This window comes from Juglans regia, chromosome 8 (assembly GCF_001411555.2).
Source record: "Juglans regia cultivar Chandler chromosome 8, Walnut 2.0, whole genome shotgun sequence".
NCBI lineage: Eukaryota > Viridiplantae > Streptophyta > Magnoliopsida > Fagales > Juglandaceae > Juglans > Juglans regia.
Genome location: NC_049908.1, coordinates 11,353,421 through 11,370,457, shown reverse-complemented (window position 1 = coordinate 11,370,457; position 17,037 = coordinate 11,353,421). Strand labels below are relative to the sequence as shown.

At 37.1% G+C, this 17,037-nt stretch overlaps 1 pseudogene; it reads right to left on the bottom strand.

The window, feature by feature from the left end:
- Window positions 1–1,760: 1,760 nt before the first annotated feature.
- Window positions 1,761–16,469, bottom strand: LOC109020315 (annotated as a pseudogene).
- Between the last annotated feature and the right edge of the window lie 568 nt (window positions 16,470–17,037).

The following is a 17,037-nucleotide window of genomic DNA, read 5'->3' as shown; positions in this document are numbered from 1 at the left end:
GTTTTTATAAATAGTATTTAATTACATGTTATTAACTCATTATACTTTTACTATAACCAGTGTATAACTTATTTATATTAATAGCTAAAGTATAATTAGTATTATATATTAGTATAATAGTATTACACGTTTAGACATTAGTAGTTAGTTACATATTGGTATACTAAAGTATTATATATTATTATATTAGTTTCTAACTTAATTATACACTAGACTTTGTATTCTATATTTAATTTATTATACTAGTCACTAGTGATTATATATTATATATTGGAACATTGGTTATTATATATTACTATTATATGTTTTTATACTTTAATTATTATACATTACTATTACATGTTATTATCTTTATATATAAGTAATTTATTGTTACATGATAGTATTATTGTAATAGAATGATATTTATATATACTAAACTATTATTAATCAATTTAGTCCATATATATTATAATATAAATATATTATTTAATAATAATGAGCTCATGCTAGTATGATATGGGGTTTAACTAACTATATAAAATATAATTATATAAAACTTTTATGATTAATATATAGGAAAACAAATATATATTTATAATATATATAATATCGGTGTCGGAGTTGGAGGCAGAATCAAAAAATAAAGTCGGAGTCGGATTAGAGTGGAGTAGGAGTCTGTTCAACTCGGCCTCCAACTCCTACTTCTCAGGAAAAAAAACCTTTTGACTCCGATTCCAACTTGTCATTTTTTAAATTACGATGGTGTATTTATAATTTTTTAAAGATAAAATAGAAAAAACGTGATCAAGATATTTGTCGGGATAAATAGTTTTGCAATATCTTTATCTAAAAAAAATATATTCAATGAAACAAGTTCATGGAATTCAGAGGGAAACATGCTTATCATTCTTCCTTACTTCCTTCCAGCCATAGATCCACCATGTGGTATCCGATCTCCAAAAACCTACCCTTTTTTTTTCCTGAAGGGACCATGCAGGACTGGAGCTGCCACCAATGTTCTAACTTATATTTGGTCTTGCTTTGGGATACAAATCTGTCATCATTCCAATTTTTGCCATTGCAGTTGCCATTTTTGTTAGCTTTTAGCTTTGCTGCAACTAATTAATGTGCTTTGGCCTTGAGTCCAGTCGTAGCTTGTACTATTTTCCCATGATTCTGCAAGTGATTAGCTCTTTTTTGGTATCATTTGCGTAGCAAGCTGTTGACGGAAAGATAGAAGGAGGGGAAGGTTCGTGATGTGTTTTGCCTCAGCCTTTTCAAATTATTTTATGAGAAGATGATTGGGAAAAAGCTTTCAACCTTGCTCCAATGCTCAAACTAAGTTTGGAGCAGCTTGTATTAATGGAAGGTAGCTTGTATCCCAGATAAAAGTATGTTGAAATAGCCTACCAATCACAATAAGGTAGATGAACATAAGTTGGTGATGATGAAATCTGCATCCTTCGAGTTGATTATAAAAAAAAAAATGAAGCTATACTAAAGAAAAGAGAAGCGAGGCTAGAACTAGTAATGACAATGACAAGGGAAGCGTATTGGATCTTCACGCCTGCCATGCACCAGCTTTCCTACGAAATCTAAGTAAAGTATGCACTCTTTATTTGGTGCAACACGTGATTCCACTTCACCAAAGTTACTGTGAACGTTTCTAGCTGACATACAACACATTCAGATCGATATTCGACTGAATCAAAGTTATCAGGACCATTTCTAGAGGCCTTATCCCCAAAAGCATCATGCATGAACATACAAGCATTCTGTTTCAGTTGCGCAATTACAAGATGCAAAAGAGTGCATACCATATTTTCGACCAAGTGAAGAACGTCTCTACAAATATAAGCTTGGTCAATATCATATCTCCCCTCGGTAACCACCAGATCCAAAGTAGTCCCTGGAGCTGGAAAAAGCCATGCTTTTTTGGTGTTCCAATTTCAGGTAGTCCCGAATACGGTGACCAAGCCCACCACAATATGCACAGCCCTTAACCCCACCTGCATCGGCAATTATCGGGTCATTTAGCTCAGCCAGCACAGGTGGAATTCTCTGTTTTGCTTCCTGCAAGAGGTGTTTCAAATCAGGAAGCGTTGTCTCACTCTGATTCTTGTTTATAAATGTTGTAGCTATTCCTGTCTTGCCACATCTTCCAGCTCGTCCAATCCTGTTGGAAATAAAGTGGATATTTTGAACAAGAACAACAAGAGAATTTATCTAGATAATCTGGAGTACATATCTCTTTTTTTTTTTTTTAATTCTTAATCTTAACTTTTCACAACTACATGACCTTGTTATTTATATACTAGTCTCTTAGACTATTTTTAGATAATGTAGATTACTAAGCACTTTCTTGGTACGTACACATACATGGTACCTAGCCTCCTTGATACTCACCCATACATGTAATATTTAGTAAATCAAGAACACATTATAATTCTAGGAAAATACATTAACTTTAATACTCCTCCTTAATGTGTTTTCCAGTAACTCCAAGCATATCTCTGAGAAACTGAAATCTTTCCCTTGGAAGGGCTTTCGTAAAAATGTCTGCCAATTGCTCTTTTGTGCTACAAAACTTGAGCTAAATCTCACCACTTGCTTCTACTTCACGCAAATAGTGATATTTGATGGCAATATACTTAGTTCGACTGGGGTAAACTAGATTTTTTGTGATTGCTATAGCTGACTTGTTATGATCACAGTATAATTCAACCAAACCATGCTTCTTTTCTCCTATATCACCCAAAATTCTTTTCAGCCAACTAAATTGCTTGATTTGTAGCCCTTGCTGCTGCCACATACTTAGCTTCTGCAGTAGACTGTGCCACACTATTTTGCTTCTTTAAACTCCAAGAAAGTATTCCTGAACCAAGGCTAAAACAATATCTTGAGGTGCTCCTCATATCATCTAAAGATCCTGCCCAATCACTATCAGTATAGCCAACTAACTTTGCATTAGAACTAGTCTTGTACCAAATGCCAAAGTCAGTTGTTCCCTGCAAGTATCTGAGGACTCTCTTTGCAGTTCCAAAGTGGACTTGACTTGGACTCTGCATAAATCTAGACAACAAACTTGTAGCAAACATAATATCAGGTCTAATGGCAGTTAAATAAAGCAAACTACCAACTAAACTCATGTAAATTCCATCATCTACTTTCTTGACTCCATCTTCCTTCTTTAACGTCTCACTTGGAACCAATGGAGTTGCAACTGTCTTGCATTCATGCATCTTGAACTTTAACAGCATATCTTCTATTTACTTTTTCTGCGAAATGAAGATACCTTTTTTTTCTTGACAAACCTCTATTCAAAGAAAGTAATATATGAACCCCAAATCACTCATCTCAAAGGAACTCATCATGTCATTCTTGAATCTTCTGATCATGGCTAAGTTGTTTGCTGTAAAAATCAGATCATCCACATACAAGGAAACAATAAGAATGTCAACTTCTCCTTGGGTTTTCGTGTAGAGTGTAGGCTCACTTTTGCTCTTGACAAACCTTTGTTGTACAAAGTAGCCATCAATTTTTCCATACCAAACTCTAGGAGCTTGTTTGAGTCCATACAAGGCTTTTCTTAGCCTAAATACATTCTCTTCTTCCTCCATGAAACCTTCGGGCTGATCAACATAAACTTCCTCTTCAAGTTTCCATTGAGGAATGCTGACCTAACATCAAGTTGGTAAATTTTCCAGCTTTTCTGAGCTGCAAGTGCCACAAGGATTCGAATGGTGTCTAACCGAGCAACTGGAGCAAAAATTTCATTGTAATCCACTCCATATTGCTGAGCATAGCCTTTGGCTACGAGCCTTGCCTTGTGTTTTTGAATGGACTTGTCTGGCTTTAGCTTAGTTTTGTAAATCCATTTCACCCCAATTACTTCTTTGTCAATAGGGCGATTCACCAACTCCCAAGTATTATTCTTCTTGATCATCTTCATCTCCTTCTCCATGGCTTTAATCCACACAACTTCCTTAGAAGCTTCTGCAAAATTGTTAGGCTCAATAAAAGAGAAATTACAGCTTTCATAAATCTCACTCAGAGGTCTCATCCTCCTAGGTGTTGTTTCTGGTGAGGAAAGCTCTTCTTCTTTAGTCACTTGTGGAGTTTCTCCTGCTTCTTTTGCAACATTTTGGTCTTCAGCATAATTTTCCTCTGGAATTGTGATGCTTAACCTTGTTACCTGCCCTCCCTCCCAATTCCAGATTGCATGCTCATCAAAGACAATATCCCTGCTTGTAATGAGCTTCTTTGTTTCAAGATTATAAATTATGTACCATTTTGAAAGAGTGCTATAGCACAGAAAAATTCCCTTCTCTGCTTTTTCCTCCAGCTTGGTTCTTTTCTGAGATGGTAAATGAATGTAGCACATACAATCAAAGACTTTCAAAATATCCTGCTAAAGGATGTCTACCACTCTAAGCTTCAATTAGAGTTTGATTAGGCATAGCTTTGGTAGGACACTTGTTCAACAAGTACATTGCATTGTTAACTGCTTCTACCCAGAACATCTTTGGCAAGTTCTTCTCATGAAACATGGATCTTGCCATCTCCATAATAGTTATGTTCTTCCTTAGAAATCTCATTCTGCTATGGAGTATAAGCCACTGTCAACTGACGTTCAACTCCTTCTTTTTCACAGAATTTATCAAAGTGATGGGAGTTGTACTTAGTCCCTTTATCACTTCGAAGAGTTTTCACCTTGTGACCATTCTGAGTTTCTACAAACTGCTTGAACTTCTTGAAAAAACATAAACTTCATATTTTTCTTTCAAGAAATACACCCATATCATTTTGATATAATCATCAAGGGGTGGGCAGTGGGGCCCGCCTCCCGCTCCCCCGCCCCTGCACGGGCGGGCAGGCTACCCCACACCGCACATGCAAGGGCGGGGGCCCCCGCCCCACATGAAGGACCACTAGCGGGGGCCGTGGGGGGGGGGGGGGGGGGTGACCGCTGCCCGCTCCACACCCTCCCAAATTTATAATAAAAAATATTATTTTTTATATTTATATAAATATATATTGTATATAAATATATACAATTTGCTAAAAACTTGAATAATGGATTGCCTTGACCTCCTAGGGCAACCTTTATATAGGAGGCCAAGGTTTATATAGGAGGCCAAGGCAAGACAATAGTCATTCTTAAACAATGTGGGACTTAATAGTATATAAAGTCTCACATTACTTAAGAATGATTATTGTCTTGCCTTGGCATCCTATATAAAGGTTAGCTTAGGATGCCAAGACAATCCAAAATACATCTCTAATGAGTATATTTTTTTTAATAAAATTTATAATTATATTATATTATAATTTGGGAATAAAACAATTATAGGCCAAAAACAATTATAGACCTAGTGAATCACTGGGTTGAGCGGGGGCCGGAGCGGGGCAGGATGCTTTTTCAACCCCACCACCCAGCTACCTGGGCTGGGGGCTCCACCCCCGCCTCTCGGGGGCAGGGGGCAGGGTTGAAGACCCTCCCCTCGCATGGTGCAGGTAGCACCCCTATAATTATTTATAAACAACATGAAATACCTATTTTCATTTTGAGAGGGTGTCCTCATAGGACCACACATATCAGTATGCACAAGCTCAATAGGTTTTATGGCTCTCCATGCACTGCCAGATGGAAAAGATTGCCTATGTTGTTTGCCTAGCATACATCCTTCACAAACAATATTCTTAGCTTCTACTAGAGATAAGTCACTGATCATATCTTTCTGATGAAGAAGCCTCAAGGCATTGTAGTTGTAATGCCCAAATCTTTGATGCCAAAGTATTGAATCATCAACTGTAGCCGCCATAGCTTTAGGACAGTGCCAAACAATGGGAAAGTTTATGCATCCTCCCATGTTTACCTCAGCAATCTCCACATCATGTTTTTCATCAAAGATTCTACACAAATTTCCCTCAAAATGCAAAGAATACCCATGTTGCATCATCTGACCAACACTTAACAGATTTTGGTCTAAAGAATGAACTAGAAGAACATCTTTAATGTATATAGTACCTTTCTTTGTTTGAACAACCATTGTGCCTTTGCCTTTGGACTCCACCAGATCACCATTCCCCATCTTAACCTTAGTCTTGACAGAAATATCTAGGTCAATGAAGATGCTCTCCTTAACTGTCATATGATTGCTACAACCACTATCAATGAGCCATGTATCATTGACTTCTTCTACTGCAGCTTAGCAAGTAAAGAACAAATGCTCATGATCTTCTTCAAAATAGTTAGCCTGATGCTCTTTTTCCTTATATCGGCAATCTTTTTCTTTATGACCAAACTTCTTATAGTTTGTACATAGGGGCTTCCCCTTGTGAAAACAATTTTTCTTCAAATGATTGGTCTTTTCGCAGATACCTTAAGATGGATATTCATCATTTTTAGCCTTCCCTTTGTCTTTCTTTTAAGAAGTTTCACCCTTGAACTGGCCTTTATTCTTCTTTTTGTAGTCACCTTATTTTGGATTTTTCAGGTTGACTTTGGATTGGAAGGCATTCTCCAAAGAGTCTCCATTCCTTCTGCTCAATCTCTACTTATGTGCCTACAAAGATCCCATAAATTCTGTAATGGTTAAAATAGACAAATCCTTTGATTCTTCAATGGCTGCCACTACGTGGTCATATTTTTCAGTGAGACTAATCAAGAATTCCTGAACAATCCTTTGCTCAATAATATCTTCCCCATATGCTCTCATCTGATTCACAAGCTCAATCACTTTGGTGCTATACTCCGTAGCATTCTCAGAGTCCTTCATCTTGAGATTCTCCATTTCTCTTCTCAAGCTTTGAAGTTTGATGGTCTTGATCTTTGAATTCCCTTGGAATTCTTGCTACAAAATCTCCCACGTCTGCTTGGAAGATATGGCTCTTATCAACCTAGGAAAAATGGCTTCACTCATTGCTTGTTGAAGCACAAACAAAGCCTTTGCATCCATTTGTTTCTCATTTTTTTCAACAACTACATTAGAACTTCCTTCTGCTGAAGCTGACACCACTCTTTCTATCACATCCCAAAGGTCTTGTGATAGAAAAAAAAATGTTCATTTTGATACTCCACTAATCATAGTTTTCACCACCGAAGATAGGAATAGGTTGAGAAGTTCCAAGACACGCCATGATGTTTACCGACTACTACTCACTTGAGTGCTAACACCATGATAAGATCGAACCTGCTCTGGTACCTCTTGTTAGAAATAAAGTAAATATTTTGACCAAGAACAACAAGAGAATTATCTGGATAATTTGGAGTATGTATCTCTTTTTTTTTTTTTTTTTTAATTCTTCATCTTAACTTTTCATAAGTACATGACCTTGTTATTTATACTAGTCTCTTAGACTATTTTTAGATAATGTAGATTACTATACACTTTCTTGGTACGTACACATACATGTTACCTAGCCTCCTTGATACTCATCCATACATGTATTAGAACACATAATAATCCTAGGGAAATATATTAACTTTAATAAATCCTGTGAACATAGTTTTTGATCTTTGCAGGCATGTCATAATTAATGATGTGTTGAATGTCAAGAAAATCCAACCCCTTTAGGGTAACCTTAGTAGCAACCAAGACATCTTTATTTCCTACCTCAAAGGATGAAATGGCAAACTCTCTCTCTTCCTGGTCCTTGCCTCCATGGATGGCTACAGCTTCAACTCCTTTCAAGAGGAGGTTGTTAGAAACTATTAAGAACAGAAAGTGAAAATGAGAAGAAACTAATTCTCATTGATACTTTTGATTATACAAAGGTCATATATATATATATATATATACACATTACAAAAGGAAAAAAAGTAAAAAGCTACTGAAAAACTAACTTTTGACTATCTACACAGTTACAAGCATCAATTTAGAACTTTTATGGACAATATGGTAGAGGTAGCTTTATGCATCGTGTCCCTTATACTTCTTTGTGTGCAGCCATGCATTTCTTTAGCTGAGGTTCTTCTTTTCTGTGCCATCTCTTGTCTCATTTTTGTTGCTGTTGCTATCTTTTTCTTTCCATGTACTGCAGCATGCTTTATCAGCTTTATGCATCTCTTGAGTGTTGCAGTGTATTTCAGGTATGCTTTGGTTGTTGTCCTTGTGTAGAACTAGATTGCATTTCATTTTGTTACATTGTGTTCTATAAGACTCCCCCTCAAGATGGACATAGATGTTAACAATTTCCATCTTGGATAATAAGAACTGAAATGTAGAAGTTGGAAAGGCCTTAGTGAAAATATCTGCCAACTGAAATTTTGAGGACACATGCATTAGTGTGATAATACCATCCAAGACTTTCTCTCTAACAAAATGACAATCTACTTCTATATGCTTGGTCCTTTCATGAAAAATTGGATTCTTTGTAATGTGGATGGCTACTTGGTTATCACATAAGAGGGAAGCAGATTGTGCATGGTCAACATTAAATTCCTTCAGCAAACCGAGAAGCCACATGATCTCACAACTTGTAAATGCTAGTGCCCTATATTCTGCCTCAGCTGAAGATCTAGAAACCGTTGCTTACTTCTTAGATTTCCAGCTTATTAGTGAGTCTCCAATGAATATATAGAACCCTGTGATAGATCTTCTTCTCTCGGGGCAGACAACCCAATCAGAATCACTATAGGCCCTTAGATGTAAAGTTGATTTGGATGATAAGAAAATGCCTTGACCTATGGATCCTTTGAGGTACTTGAGAATCCTATAGGCTGAGTGCAAATGAGATTGTGAGGGTCTGTCCATGAACTGGCTTAGAACACTAATTGCATAGGTGATGTCGAGTCTTGTGATGGTTAAGTAAATTAACCTTCCAAAGAGTCTTCTATAAGTTGTAGGATCTTGGAGGATTTCTTCTGTGGTGTGGCTCAATTTATGGTTCAGTTCAATAGGTGTGGAAACTGTTTTTGTGCCAAGTAGACTTGAATCTTCTAATATCTTGAGGGTACAGTTCCTTTGACAAAGGTTAATTCCAAGTGGGACCTAGCAACTTCCAATCCTAGGAAATACTTGAGGGGTCCAAGGTTCTTAATTTTGAACTTGTTGTGAAGGTAAGATTTGAGTGAATCAACTTCTTCTTGAGATTTACTTCCAACTATGATGTTATCTACATAGACTAAGAGTGCTATAAATCCATTGAGACTGACTTTAGTGAACAAAGAATAGTCAGATTTTGATTGATGAAATCCAATGGCAGTGAGTGAATTTGAAAACTTTGAGAACTATTGCCTAGATGCTTGCTTAAGTCCATAAAGAGACTTATTTAATTTGCATACCAAGTTCTTCCCCTCAATCTGCTTACTCTTGATGTGATAGCATGGAGGTAATTGCATATAAATGTCCTCATCAAGGTCTCCATGTAGAAAGCCATTGTGAACATCTATTTAAGTGAGGGGCCAATTTTTAATAGCTGCTATGACAAGGAAAACTCGAACTGTGGTGAGCTTTGCAACTGGACTGAAGGTCTCTTGGAAGTCAAAGCCTTCTTTCTGAGTGTAGCCTTTGGCCACAAGTCTGGCTTTGTGCCTTGCAAAAGATCCATTTGATTTCAGCTTGGTCTTATAAACATATTTGCAACCAATTGCAGTTTTGTTGGGGGGCAAGGTGGTGACAGTCCATGTGTTGTTCTCTTCTAAAGCATGAAGTTCAGCTTTCATGGCATCTTGCCAATGCTTAAACCTGACAGCTTCATTATAAGACTGGGGTTCATGAAGTAATGAAAGTGAAACAGAAAATGACTGGTGAGAGGGAGAGAGATTTTTGTAAGTTATGTAATCATGAAAGGGATGGATTGTGGAGGAGGGAAGGAAGGGTTGAGATGTTGCAAGCTGGCAATGATATTGATGAAGATAAACAGGTTGGTTCCTATTTCTGGTGGACCTTCGAAGAGGGAAAGGTTCAAGATGAGGTGAGGGGGTAGGTGAAGGAAGGGTGGGAGCAGTAGGTGAGGGAAGGGTGGAAGGGTCAGCTGGTGCAGAGGGTTCTTCATCAGCTGGTGAAGAAGGTTCTTGACCAGTGTGTGATTGAGTGAGAGTTTGAGAAGTTTGGGGAAAGGGGAAGATGTCATTTGGTGGTGCAAGAGGAAGGACCAAGTTATTTGGGAAGGACGACAAGTCATTGTTCGAAGGAGAACTAGATTTGAAAGGGAAAATGGATTCATGAAAAATGACATTTCGAGAGATGAAGGTAGAGTGAGATTCAATGTCATACAGCTTATAACCTTTGACATTAGCAGGATATCCTAAGAAAATGCAAGGTTTAGCTTTATGTTCAAATTTGATTCTGTTGTGTTTGAGAGTAAGATAGACAGCCAAAGACCCTAAGGTGAGAATATAAAGGTGGCGATGAGAAAAACATCTCATATGGGGATTTATTGGAGATGAGAGGTGTGGGGATTCTGTTAATGATATAGACTGTTGTTAAGATAGCATCTCTCCAAAATTGGATTGGCAATGATGCTTGAAAGAGAAGGGCTCGGTCAACATTCAAGAGATGTTGGTGTTTTCTCTCAACAACACCATTTTGTTAAGGGATATACACACATGATGTTTGATGAATGATGCCATATTTTTTGTAAAAAAATCAGTCATAGCAAATTCAAGTCCATTGTCAGTTCTGATTTGCTTAATGCTTTTGTTGAATTGGGTTTGTATGAGATGGAAGAAAGATTGCAAGAGAGATCTTGTGTCTGATTTCAATCTCATTAGGAAAACCCAAGTAACTTTAGAATAATCATCCACAATGGTTAAAAAATAATAAAATCCTTGAAGAGAAGCATGGGAGTATGGATCCCATATATCACAATGGATTAAATCAAAAGGAAATGAACTACTTGAAACACTTGAAAGGAATGAAAGTTGTTTCTATTTAGTCAAATGACAAACTGTACAATGAGATTTATCTTTGGACTTCACATTAGGTACATTAGAATGAATTGAATTCATTCTTTGAGAGGATAAATGTCCTAATCTACAGTGCCATAAGTCAAAATCTTAATGTACAACAACTTGGTTGACTCTAGTTAGACTAGATGGGCTTGAAGATGGAATATTGGTGTTCTCTAGTGGTGAAGACAATAATAATAGAGACTAGCATGGACTTTAGCAAGTCCAATCGTCATCCATGAATAGAGGACCTGAATGAAACAAAGATTATTTAAGAAAAACAGACAAGTGTCTGGCCTTTGAGTGAGTTTACTGACTGAGATGAGATTGAAAGCAAATGAGGGAACACATAGGACATCAGTAAGAAAGAGAGAGTCTGAAAGTTTGACAGTGCCTATGTGTGTGACTTGAGCTTTTGTACCATTTGGAAGTTGTACAAAAGCTTGAATGCAGATGGAAGAATTAGTGAAAAATGAGGTGGAGCACACCATGTGATCAATGGCTCCTGTGTCCATGATCCATGGTGTGTTATGAAAGGAATCATGCTGATCTTGTGAAAGAGCAGTGAATTTATCATGACTTGTGACATTGAAAAGATAGAGGTTATGAGAGATGCTAGGACTGGAAATATAATGATGATTACCTACTAGATTAGAGTGAGATGTTGTTGAAGGGGCAGGTTCTGAGATAATTGGTGAGGGATGCACAAGTGGTGGCAGAAGTGGTTTATTGTGTCCTGAGGTCAGTTGAGGGAATTGAGCATTAACAAGAGCCACGAGGTGTTGTGCTTATGCTTGAGAGAGGTTTAACTGAGAAGTACTCAGTGCAGGAGATGCATGGCCTGTAGCAATAGTTTGATCCATAATGGAACCATCAAAAGCAACCTGGCTCTGATACCATGCTAGATACTGTTAAGAACAAAAAGTGAAAATGAGAAGAAACTAATTCTTATTGATACTTTTGATTATACAAAGCTCATATATATACATTACAAAAGGCAGAAAAGTAAAAAAACTACTGAAAAACTAACTTTTGATTATCTACACAATTACAAGCATCAATTCAGAACTTTTATGGATAGTATGGTAGAGGCAGCTTTATGCATCGTGTCCCTCATACTTCTTTGTGTGCAGCCATGCATTTCCTTAGCTGAGGTTCTTCTTTTCTGTGCCATCTTTTGTCTCCTTTTTGCTGCTACTGCTATCTTTTTCTTTCCATGTACTGCAGCATGCTTTATCAGCTTTATGCATCTCTTGAGTGCTGCAGTGTTTTCAGGTATGCTTTGGCTGCGGTCTACACATCCTTGTGTAGAACTAAATTGTATTTCATTTTGTTACATTGTGTTCTGTAAGAGAGGTATTCATAATGTCATCCACATCAGCCTTATTCTCACAGAAAATTAAAACAGGTGGTGGGGTTTTTTGCAGACATTCAAGAACGTAAATAATCTTGGCCTCTTGCTTTACATACTCGACCTCCTGAATCACATCGAGATTCACTACTCCAGCTCTTCCCACATTAATTGTCACAGGTTTTACTAGAGCACTTTTGGCAAAGTTCTGAATCTTGGTAGGCATGGCGGCAGAAAATAAGAGTTTGCCGTTGAGCTTTTAAAGTGGTCAAAAACTTCTCTTATATCATCTTCAAAGCCCAAATCCACCAATCTATCTGCCTCATCTAAAGTAAGATACCTGCATAGAAAATAGTGGCACTAATATATTATAAATCAGTAATCAAGATTGGCATTTATGTAACTGCAGACAAAATATCCTTTAGCCTCCCAGGAGAAGCAACCACAATATGAACACCCTTCTTCACAATGTCCAATTGTGTTCTCATATCCACTCCTCCTATACAGAGCAAAGGCCTCAGTTCTGGATAACCAGCCTCCCTCATGGGTGTCAAGAACCGTTCCACTACTTCATAAGTCTGCCTTGCGAGCTCTCTTGATGGGCATATAATCAAACCGAATGGCCCCTCTCCTAGAACGATAGGCATCATAATCTCTTCCTGCAGCGCCACCATTATCATTGGCAGCACAAAGACCAATGTCTTGCCTAAGCCTGTAAACGTAATCCCAATCATGTCCCTCCAAGATAAAATCATAGGAAGATCTTGCACTTGAATAGGAGTTGGCCGTACAATTCTCTTTGCCTTTATCATCGTCAAAATTGGTTCCGGAAACCTTGTATCCTTAAAATCCTTAATTGGAGGAAGAATGTTTTCCCCATCAACTATTATGTGCTACTGCTTAAAAATCCTTAAAAACATGCTACATACATTAGTCCCAAAAACAGTCCAAAATGTAATTAAATCATACCAACATTCTCAAAAAAGTTTTGACAAAAACACAGTTACACAGGCCCAAAAGCACAATACAAAAATATTAACTCAACTTGGGGCTCCCATATTGAGGTTAGTTGTACACAAACATTCCCAAAAAATTTTGACAAAAACACAGCCCCACACAAACAGAAACATACATTGCAAAAAACTAGTTACATACATTAATCCCAAAAATAGTCCCTAAATGTAATTAAATCATACCAATGTTCCCAAAAAAGTTTTGACAAAAACACATTTACACTAGAGCTGTACAAAAAATTGAAAAACCGACCTAGACCGACTCAGACCGGCTGCCGGAGCTCAGAACTGGCTGAAACCGGTGGAGAACCGGTTGGCGTGCGGTAGCAAATAGAGAAAATCAATATCGACCGGTTTGAACCAGATTAAAACCGCTGAACCGGCCGACTAAATAAACTATTTTTTTTATATATATTTTGAACTTAAAACGACGTCGTTCTACTTAAGTTTAAGTGGAACGGCGTCGTTTTAATCCTTAGTTGTGTTTTAAACATAACTTATACGAAGCCGTTTGGTATTAACGTCGTTTAATTCATAACGGTTTAAAAAAAAATTAAGTAGAACGACGCCGTTTCGTTTAAACCAAACGGCGTCGTTTCAAAATAGCTTCATCTTCTTCCTCGCGCCTTCTTCCTCGCGTTCTTACCAGCTCTCATCCTCTCTCTCTCTCTCTCTCTCTCTCTCTCTCTCTCTCTCTCTCTCTCTCTCCTCTGCAACAGTCTCTCTCTCTACTCTCTCAGAGGAAGCTCAGTCCGGGAACCGACCGTGAACCGACAGAGAAATGAAGCAACGGTTTCGGCCGGTGTTACTCCTCCTCGTCGATCGGTTTCGGCCGGTTTTCTCCCCCGCAAATTACCACTCGGTCGGCGTCGATTTTGTCCAAAAACCGAACTAAAGGGGTCGGTTTTCACCCCTAATTTACACAGGCCCAAAAGCACAATACACAAATACTAACTCAACTTGGGGCACACAGGTTCAGGATAGTTGTACACAAACATTCCCAAAAAATTATTGACAAAAACATAGCCCCACACAAACATAAACATACATTGCAAAAAACAGTTACAAACTTACGTACATTAGTCCCAAAAATAGTCTCAAATAATAAATATTAGCTCAAATAATAATCATACACAAACAGAAACATACATTGAAAAAAAACATCCCCAAATGTAATTAAAGTTCTTGGTTAAAGTTCTTGTTTCAGACCACCCGAGTGACTAATTAGTTTGTTATATATATATATATATATATATATATATAATATTGATGGCTGCCACACACATGTTTAAACATATATAGCTTTACATTGATCATCAGTAGCTTCTGTTAATGTTTGAACTTTCCAATTTGTGTGTGTGTGGAATTTGAAGAAACATTAATGATCTTTCTAATTAAGCCACTTAGGTGGTCAACTGGAATATGGATGGCAAAAAACTACACACATGCAATTAACACAGTACTATTTTAAAGAATATAATGCTTAAAACCTTCTCTCTCTCTCTTTTTCTTCCTATAAATTGGGATGGATTCTTTGGACACAGATTCACAGAGCATAAACCCACTACACAAATTCACAGATTATAATTAATTGTAATTAACTAGGCATCTACCCATCTACATAGATTCAGAAAGCATCATGAAATAGATTCATTTGCACGTTGAAATCAAATTAGTATACAGATGACAGATTCATACATGACAAATTCACAACATTTCAAAAAATTCACCTTGATGGCACTCCACGAAATTTTACCCTTCACTACTAGGTGCAGCTTCATGGCCTTCTTTAGCCTCGAGACCTCGTAAAATTTTATGAGAAAATCAAAAATCAAAAGAAGAGAGAGATGGAGAGACAGAGATAGACGAAGAACTCAAAGGGAGAAGAGAGAGATAGGGGCTTACCAAAAGAGAGAGTGAGAGACTATGCGGTGAGACTCTGTGAGAGAGGTCGTCCGGGGGTGGGGGGAGCCGTCACTTGGGGGGGGGAGAAGTCTTCGTTCACCACGTAAAACCGCACCGTTTTATAATTTAAAAATGACGTCATTATACATGGACTACGGGCTGGCCCACGTTTTGGTCCTTTTGGGTGGGCTGTTGGGCTTTTTTTTTTTTTTTTTTTCTAAACCCTAATTCAAATCCTAAAGGCCTAATCTAAATCCTAAATCAATTTTAATCAATGTTTTAACCCTAAGTTCTTTAGTTATAGTTTTTATAATTCTTTTATCACTTAATTTTAATTGTTAGTATTTATTTATAAGTTATTCCTATAGTATTTAATAGGCTATTAATAAAGTATTACACATTATTATCTTAGTTTCTAAATTAATGATATATTAGACTTAGTATTCTATATTTAATTTAATTATACTAGTTATTATACATTAATATACATGTTATTATACATTAGTATTACATATTATTATACATTAGTATTACATATTATTATATACTGGACCATTGGTTATTATATATGTTATTATACTTTAGTTTTATACATTAATATTACATGTTATTATACTTTAGTTATTATATATTAGTATTACATGTTACTATACTTTAGTTGTTATATATTATTATTATATGTTATTATGTATTTTAGTGTTTATACATTAGTATTACATGTTATTGCGTTTATACATTAGTAATTTAGGGTTACATGGTAATAATATTGTAAGAGTATGATGCTTACATTTTTATTTTTTAAGAAGAGCCGAAGATCACCTGTCCAATAGTGACCTCGCCCCAATTTTATTGATATACCCTCATTTATGGTGGAGGAAAACCGTGGTTATAGATTGACACTTGAGACCACCACGATGTAATACTAATGTATAATAACATGTATATTAATGTATACATTAATATATAATAATTCAGCTTTCCACCATGAGACCACCACGTGAGAATCTAATTCAGTTTTCATAAAATTTATCCTCAGGTTTTTACAGGCTTTGAAACCCTGCATAAGAGCTAACAACTCAGCTCTAAGTTCGAACCGAAACCTATATGAGAATTAAAGGCATGAACCAAATGTCCTCGATCGTCTCTAATAATACTACGCACCCCTGAATGGCCTAAGTTACCAAGATTACTGCCATCTGTATTCAACTTAAACCACCCTTGAGCTGGCTTTTGCCAAGCCACTAGCTATAAATGTTGTCTTGAGGGAACCAAAGCCAGAATTTGCAAGGCCTGCAAAATTCGTGAATCTTGCCTGGAACATTTTGTAACCTTATTCATGTCTTGACACACTGAACCCATCCAAAGCTTAATGGCATGCCAAACCGAATTGAAAGACTCTAGACAACCCTCCATATGGGCAGTGCATCTTCTGTGCCAAAGATGCAAAGTAATGATAGAAGGAAGAAACCCCACAATGAGCCCCACTTGAGAAGAGAAAGACGCACGTCAAAACCTAGCCATCACCATCTCCATCCAATTACGACCAAAAGGAAGACCAAAGATAGCGCCACAATAATGCCAAACCTTAGTAGCAAAAGCCCCTTCAAACAACACATGATTTTGATTTTCATAATTAACTTAATCATAACAATCGCATCGAGAAACTATCAGGATCCCAATACGTCGAAGATGATTATCAACACTCAAAGCCATATTCCACGCTTTCCACATAGAAACCAAAATTTCCAGAGGAAGCAACTTATGCCATATCCAAGGATGTCATTCTGTACTTGAACCTCGTATGCGAATGCAATCCGAAGCTGATTTAGTAATAAAACTGCCACTCTCATGCTTCATCCAAATCAACACATCGGGCCCCCCTTACAACC